We start from the raw sequence: 7724 nt of genomic DNA, 5'->3' as shown, positions 1-7724 counted from the left end.
CGGGGAAGATGGATAATGAATTTTGCAGCTGGGCCAGAGGAGAAGTGACTGACCCTGCACGGAGGCTGTCCCGGAGTTAACTTCCACGGACCCTGCGCAGCCGAGAGAGCAGCAGCAGAGGCGCGGCCCGAGCTGCAGCGAGCCATCCATCACTGTCACCCGCAATTTGTCCTACGTCTCGGAGCTGTCGCAGACCTCATCGGCTCCTGCAGCTCACCAGCCCGCGCGCTGCTGCTGCCTGCCAAGCAGAAAGGACATGGGGAATAAGCCTGCCATCGCTTTCCAGGGCACATTACGGATGGCCCAGGAGGGCAGAGATCCAGGTTTTCTTCGCGCGCCTTGCCATCACGGCTGATTTTGCCTTAGTTTGGGATCTGCTGCCCATGGAGACGGAAATCTCTCCTGCGGTGCTTTGCCCTGCACTGACCCCGCCGGGAGGACGGAGCCGGCTGGAGGCACGGCGCTCTGAGCATCCGTGGGGCTGCCTGGATGGAAACCTGGCGACCAGGCGCCAGCTGGAGCAGGCTCGGGTGGCTCAGACATCCTCCTCTGGAAAGCCAGCACCTCCCAGATGACAGGGAAGGTGAGACGTGCAGAGGAGGTGTCTGAAGGGTGGCATTTTGCCTCCTAAAAGGAAGGGAATTGATTGTTGTCACATTGCAGCTCAGCTGGAAGCTTCACCAGCCTCCTCAGTGCCTGGCTTTCCGTACCCCATGCTTACAGCAGAGAGAAATTGGCTTCATCACACACTTTATACCCACCGCCCTCAGTGGCTGGTCCTGTTCAAGGCACCTGAAGACTATTCCAGCCTTGCAATGAGCTGCATAAAACAGGCTCCTGGACCGTCCTTCCAGGCTGGGAGCTCGGTCCCGCTCTGCCATGCCGGAGCCCTCTGGGAGCCAGCAGCTCTGCGGGGGCGCCCGCTGCCAGGAGGCTCGGCACGAGGCACCGCGGGGCCGAGGGATGTGACGAGAGCCGGGACCAGCCTGATGCAAAGCCTGGCCATGGCACAGCGCTGCCCGGGGCCGTGCACCCACCATTCCCCTCCCCGGGCTGGGAGCCACGGGCACTGCCAGCACTGCGGCTGTGTTCCAGGAACCGGCAAGACGGAGTTTGGATCCCGCCCGGGGAAACTGGGCAGCTTGCCGGTGCGGCGATTAACATTCAGTATGGAGCTGGGGTTATTCCTAACAGATAAACACCATCTGTGCCCTCGGAGCGGGGCCCAGCACCTCGCGCAGGTTGCGGCACTTGCTCGGGGGAGCTTGTGGTGTGGGTGATGCCCTTAAAATCCTGCCCCCGCCATCCCCGGGGCAGCTCAGCAGTGGGGACGGATGCTGCCATGGTGAGAAACCAGCTGGATAAAGGAGAGAAAGAAGGAACGGGCGGATGGGAAGGAGGGAGCTGGGAGCCCATCAGCCCCTGGAGATGCCGGCACTGGGTCCGGGGTGCCGGGCCGCGCTGGGCACGGGCTGCTCCTTCATGGTTGGCATCGCAGGGGCTGCTCAGGCGCAGCTGAAAGGCTTTGGCATCACTGCCCAGCCTGAGAACGTTCATTTCTACGTCCCCCTTGAAGTATTCTCCCAGCTTCACAAAGGGACTTTTTGGGAAAAAGAAAATAAAAATTATATATACATAGGGAATATCAGACAGGACAAAATTTTCCACCTCTTTCCCATTCATCACCCTGGAGAAGATTAAAGCTTGTGGTCTCCTTTGCTTGCATTCACGTGCCAGGATCTCCTCTGGTTTTTCACTCTCTCCTCTAACCTAGTTACGCTCCCATAAATGTGTTCTGGCCTGGAGGTATCGAAGGTGTAGTGACGGCAAAAGGCAGCCTGCGAGCTCCCGGGGCGGCAGCAGCGCGCGGAGCCCCGGGGGGGGCACAGGGTGGGCTCCGAGAGCCGCCTGCTGCGTGGGGGGCAGTGGGGATGCCGGGGGTCTCACCATGCCCGCGATGGGAAACACCAGGGAGGGCTGGGGCGTTTCGTTTGAACGTCTGCCAAGAAAAAAAAATGAACCGCAAAAATAATTTGTAGAATGATGAAATTAGGGATGGGGAGGGGAAAGACTTGTGGGGGGGGCAGAGGGGGGTGGTCGGCATCCCGGGGCTGGCTTCGGCAGAGCCCTGCGAGCGAGCCTCTGCACACCTTAATTAAATTAGGGCTCTTTACAAAGTCATAGCCAACTTTTTTCCCCGTCGCTCATAGTTTATTCATGCATCGCTCATTATTTTTGAAATCCCTCCGCTTTTCCCCCCCTCCAAAGGTGCTCTCCTTTAAATCTTAATTATCACCTGAACTCCGGGTCCTGGCTGGGTTTCGTTCCTTGTAGCGCGACTGTTTGAACTCTGCCATCGACGCCTTCAGAGGCTTTGGTATTACACTGAACTTCTTCCATCGCCATTAACATATGCAGTAATTTATACAGTGATTTTAATTGAATTCTCAAACCTCGGGGTCGCATATGGAAATGGAACAATACCAGGAGCGGCTTCAGCTCCTGGGGAAACTGAGGCAAGGAAGCGGCTTAAAGCAGCTTAACACAGGACGCCCGGTCGTGGCGGGGATATTGTTCTCTAAAGCCCCCCCGAGTGCTGGGTCTCATTTGGTTTTGTGGTGTGTTTGACACCATTCTGGGAAATGTGAAAATCATAATAACAACTGTTAAAGATAATAATATGCAATGATCTGATGAGTCACGGGTTAATTCTCACTCACAAACAGACAATTATCCCCAGAATGTAAAACATTTTAACGATATTAATGGTGAAAAAGAAATGGGGTCTCTTTTGTTGGGATTTTTTTTTTTAAGTTCCATTAATTCTTTGTTCAATCGATGCATATTCAAAATGGTGTAAGTGGGGCCCTCACTGTTTCAATTAGCATTAATGCACAATTATTTTTCTCCATATTTATGCCGCTCTTGCAGGGCATGGTTTTCGGTTGTTATTATTTTTTTACGTTTGTATGTTAATTCGGTGTTTAAAATATCCTTCTCCCCAAACTGTTTGCACGGTGATGAAGTATAATGAGAGGGGGAGAGATTTAGGGCTAAAACTCTGGAGGAAGGGAAGGGCTGCCTATCAAAGCAGGAGATAAATCCTGGCTTTTACCAGATCATGAGATATAATTGCACCCAGCGAGGAGATTGCACAGAATCAATCCGTTCCTCGATGCTGTTTACTGCCGGGAATTTGCAGCAAATAACCAGCCTTACAACTGCCCCGACCCCGGGGTGCGGTGGCGCGTCCTGAGTAACTGCCCTGCGCTGGGGATACCCGCAGCTGGGACGCGTGGTGGGGACACGATGGGGACAAACCGGTTGCAAAACAGCTCCCTGTGAGCTCGGGGTTTTGCGACACCTCTGCACGCTGAACGGGAACCGGGGCAGGTCTCCCTGCGCAGTTATTTGCCCGCAGGAGACACGAAATTTTGCAGTGCTGGTGGTCACCTGCCTCCCACACAGCGGAGCGAGTGGGAGAGACGGAAACGAGCTGCCCCCTTCCCTTACCATGGCACAAGCCTTGATTTTTAAATACCTTTATTATTTTTAAATACTTCTTTTGTTATTTATTCTCTTTAAATACTTTTTCTTTACTCATTTGAAATACTTCTTTTTCTCTTTAGTTGATTGAAACACTTCCTTTTTCTTTACTCGATTGAAATACTTCTTTTTTCTCTACTGGATTGAAGCACTTTTTTCTTTACATGATTGAAATACTTCTTTTTTTATTTACATGATTGAAATACTTTTTACATTCATTTTAAATGCTTCTCTCTTTTTTTAATTCTTTTTAAGTACCTCTTCCTTCTTAAGATGCTTCTTTCTTCCTTAGCCGTTTGCAGCATCCCAACGTAAACACCGGGGTCCGGAGGAGGGGAAGGTCCTCCCGCACCTCAGCAGCGGAGCAGGGGGCCCAGCTGCTCAATCTGGGCAGGCAGGAGGGAGCTGAGCCCAATCTGTGCTCGTTAGTGATGCTTTAAAAGGAAAATAGTTTACAGTTTTCACCTGGGGGGGAGGTGGGCCTGTGGCTTTTTCCTCCAGAGGTGGGAGAAGGGCCACCTTAGGGATGCTCCAGCCTCCTCCTGCGCTGAGCCCACCCCAGCACAGATTGGCGAGGGGAAAAAGCAGGTGGGGGCACAGTGGGGCCTGGTTTATTCCCCAATTTAGGGGCTGGACTTGCTGTAGAATTCTCTGAACTGAGCCAAAAAAAAAGCAAGCTGGAAAAACCCTCCCTTTCCCACTCGGCTCCATAAATCACGGGTTGATTCAGGGCCCTGTGAGCCCCGCGGCTGGGAAAGCTGGCCTGTGATCAACGCAATATCCCTCCTCGGGGGCAGCTTGATGGGGGCATGTGCTGGGGAGGGGGTTGTTTGGGTGACCTGGTCGCTTTGGGGGACCTCCCAGAGACCCTCTGGGCCGTACTGGGGACGTCAGCCGAGACCTTACCTGCCTCACCAAAACCATCGCAAAATCTGCTCAAGGAGCTGATTCTCCACGGGTACCTTAATTCCCCACGGCTCATGCCTTGCCTCCAGTCTAGGTCGCAGTTTAATTGCTGTTCCAGGTGCCTCACAGTTAATTGTTATTTGCACAGGATGGAGAGAAAGTGCCTCTGCCGTAGGTACAAACCTGGGCTGGCTGTTGATGGTGCTGCCGTAATTAGCTCCACTAAAATGCTTCTGCTGGCTCCGGTTCTCCTCGGCTGCTGCATGGCTCTGAGTGAGTACATGAATCCAAGTGGGCAGCTGTTCTCTGCGTCTCAAAGCTGGAAAAAAGGAGGAAAATGGGGAAAAGCCGAGTGGCAGCATGTGCCTGTGGCTGGGGATCCTCCTGATGAGCTGCGGCTGGTGCTAATGAAAGGGAAATAATTACAAAATTATACCGTTCTGGCAGATAGGTAGGGCTGCTGAACAACGGGGGTGAATGGAGCAGGTAATGCCCCGTCCTCCCCGCCCGGGTACCCAGTCTGGCTCTGGATGGCCTCTGGTTATGGCGAGGGAGGGTGAAAAACAGAGATGGGATTCCCGAAGGAAGGTGCCAAGACTCGGATTCGCCACAGAAACGCTGAGTCCTGGTCCTGCCCTCGGCCTGGGGCCAAACCTTTGCCCAACCTCCGAGAGGCCAAGGGGACGGAGGATTTCAGACCTAATTTCCCATTAAATACGTACAAGCTGAAAAGGGTCAAGGGGATTTCTAAGGCTAAAGAACATCTGCAGCAGTGAGATGAATAGTTAGGGACAAGGGTATTTATAGATTCATTTATTTTGGCTCCTATTAAGAGTTTCAGAGGCATCCTTTTGTCCGTTCTGAGCCAGTTTCTGTCAAAAGCAGCAAGCTGAAGCAGGGCAGTCGCGAGAGCAGAGCGGAGAGAGATGCCGGGAGCGCGGGGGGAGCACAGACTGCCCTGGACCGCGCTCCTGGGGCTCAGGGAACGCTATTTCAACTGCGGTGCATGAACCAGGGCTGAAAGAAGCACCGAGACAGACCCTGGGGTGCAAACACAGAGGTTTTCACCCCAACCTCCTGGCCGTGGTCCCAGCAGCCAACATTTGCCCTCTAATTGCTGATTTTCCCTTCCCGGGAGCCAGGCGATGCCGTTTCCCCTTTGGGCAAACAACAGGAGCTCACGGCTTGAGCTCTGAAGAGCCTGAGGTTCAAGCCCCATCCCTACCTCATTAAAGTCCCTGAAGCAGAAGAGATGTAAATTTGGGGATCTTACTGTTTTGGTCTTAGAGGGAGGCGCATATTAACGCGTTCCCTTATTCCCTATCTTGCCATTATAAGCCCCATCAGCTCAGTTTGATGTCCTTGTGCCTCGTGTTATGACGGGGAGTAAAACCCAGCCTGGCGAGAGCGTGGGCAGCGCTGGGGATGCTGCGGGAGGACAAGTCACTGGCCCAGCCACTAGCACACGGATACACAGCTGGGTTTGAAAGCGAACAGGAAAATACAGCAATTTCAGGAAGTAGCTGACAATCTTTGTTTAATAAGTTAAAAATGCAGTTGTGGGTGTTCTTACGGTTCCTAATTTTGCCGAGCACCTCCCGTTGCTTGGGAAAGATCCCAACGACAAGGGCTCCCGCGCCTGCCACGCAGGCTCCTAATTTCATAGTTCAGTGTATTAGAAAATAGGAGGAGGATTTGTAAAGAGAAGGAAATAGTTTAAAACACCTCACAGCTCTTCATGGCTGAGCAGACCTGGGTCCTGGATCGCGGCAGACGTGGGAGTGTGAAGTACGTGCAGAGATACATGCCGCGGATGCATTTATTTTCAGATATGCTTAGCATTAATGTGCACACATAGCTTTGGGGGCTGAGTAGAGTTGCAATGTTTGTGGGGAAAGCTCTGTTTTCCGTTTTCCTCACCAGGAGGCACAGACCCCGCTCCCCGGAGCAGCGTTAATTTGGGAAGGGATTACCGTCCCTGCAGCCCCGTGGACACACGTACCTGCGTCAGCCCTGCACCGCCTGATGCCGGTGATGCCAAGCTGTTGCTATGTGATGCCTTTTCAAACAAGGCTGCCCCGTGTTCACTAATATCACCGTTCTTTGCCAGCATCATCATCATCATCGCCCAACCCCTGCCTGAACCAGCTCCAAGGCAGCGTGCAGCCCTGGTTTGCTGAGCTCGTGAACCCCCCTATAAACCAACTGTGGTGTTTCCGCGTGCATCCAAGGAAACCTGGGGGGTACGAGGGGTACTTAGCTCAAAGAGGGGAGGCAGGAGACCCAAAGGGTGGCTGCAAGGATCCGAGGGAGCTGCTGAACCCCATCCTGTGCCACGCAGGGGAGAAATCCCAATGTAGGTATGTCAGGGAGGGTAGTAAGAAAAACCTTCTGAAGAGTGAAGCTGCTCTGAAGACTTCCCCGGGTGCCCAGACGGCGTCTCGGGGCTCGTCTACACAGCAGCGAACAAGACGATGCAGCTAGGAAAAAAAAAAAAAAATGCGTGATTTTAAGGGCGGGGGATTCAGCTGGGTTTCGGGTGGGAGCGAGAGGAGGTGAGGAGAGACAGGGCCAGGCTCTGCGGAGGAACGCGGCCGTCCCGCCGACCCTCCGGCAGCCCGATGGAGCCGAAGCGCGGCGGGCGCAGCTCCCACGCGTGGCCGCTCCGCGCACGGCGCCGCGGCCCATCCGCGGGGCTCGGCCCCCCCCTAGTGTTGGGCCGGGGGGGAACCAGGGGTGTCCGCCCTTCCCCGGCCGGGAAAACTGGTCCCGGGGTGCGCTGGGGCCGGGCGGGCTGCGAGGATGCTCCCGGGGTCAGCCCGTCCTTCCCTCCATCGCCCGGGCACCGGGAAGAGGAGGCGGCGGGGGGGGTTAATCCGTGTGGGCAAGGTTTAAAGCTGGGGGAGGAGGAAAAGCAAGCTAGAAAATTCTTGCAAACTGGAAATATCCTGTTTCTCCTCTTCTTCCCCTCCCAAACCTGTGACAGCATCACAGAACATCAGGGGTGGGAAGGGACCTCTGGAGATCAACTGGTCCAACCCCCTGCTGGAGCAGGGGCACCCAGAACACGTCCAGGCGGGTTTGGAATGAATATCTCCAGAGGAGACTCCACCACCTCTCTGGGCAGCCTCTTCCAGTGCTCTGGCACCCTGAAAGTAAAGAAGTTTTTTCCCATGTTCAGACGGAACTTCTTGCATTCCAGTTTGTGCCCGTTGCCCGCTGTCCTGTCCCCGGGCACCACTGAGAAGAGCCTGGCCCCATCCTCTTGCCCC

The 7724-nt window shown here is 54.3% G+C and overlaps 1 long non-coding RNA gene across 1 annotated transcript; it reads left to right on the top strand.

Annotated features, from left to right (window-relative positions):
• The first annotated feature begins 4016 nt into the window (after positions 1 to 4016).
• LOC141733234 (uncharacterized) lies at positions 4017 to 7413 on the top strand. The gene is made up of 3 exons (XR_012584245.1): positions 4017 to 4134; positions 4601 to 4725; positions 6376 to 7413. It is a non-coding gene; the product is annotated as an uncharacterized LOC141733234 (long non-coding RNA).
• Positions 7414 to 7724: the final 311 nt, after the last annotated feature.

The sequence above is a fragment of the Larus michahellis genome, chromosome 19 (assembly GCF_964199755.1).
Source record: "Larus michahellis chromosome 19, bLarMic1.1, whole genome shotgun sequence".
Taxonomy (NCBI): domain Eukaryota; kingdom Metazoa; phylum Chordata; class Aves; order Charadriiformes; family Laridae; genus Larus; species Larus michahellis.
The sequence above is the reverse complement of the archived record's forward strand: the minus strand, read 5'-3'. Positions and strand labels throughout refer to the sequence as shown.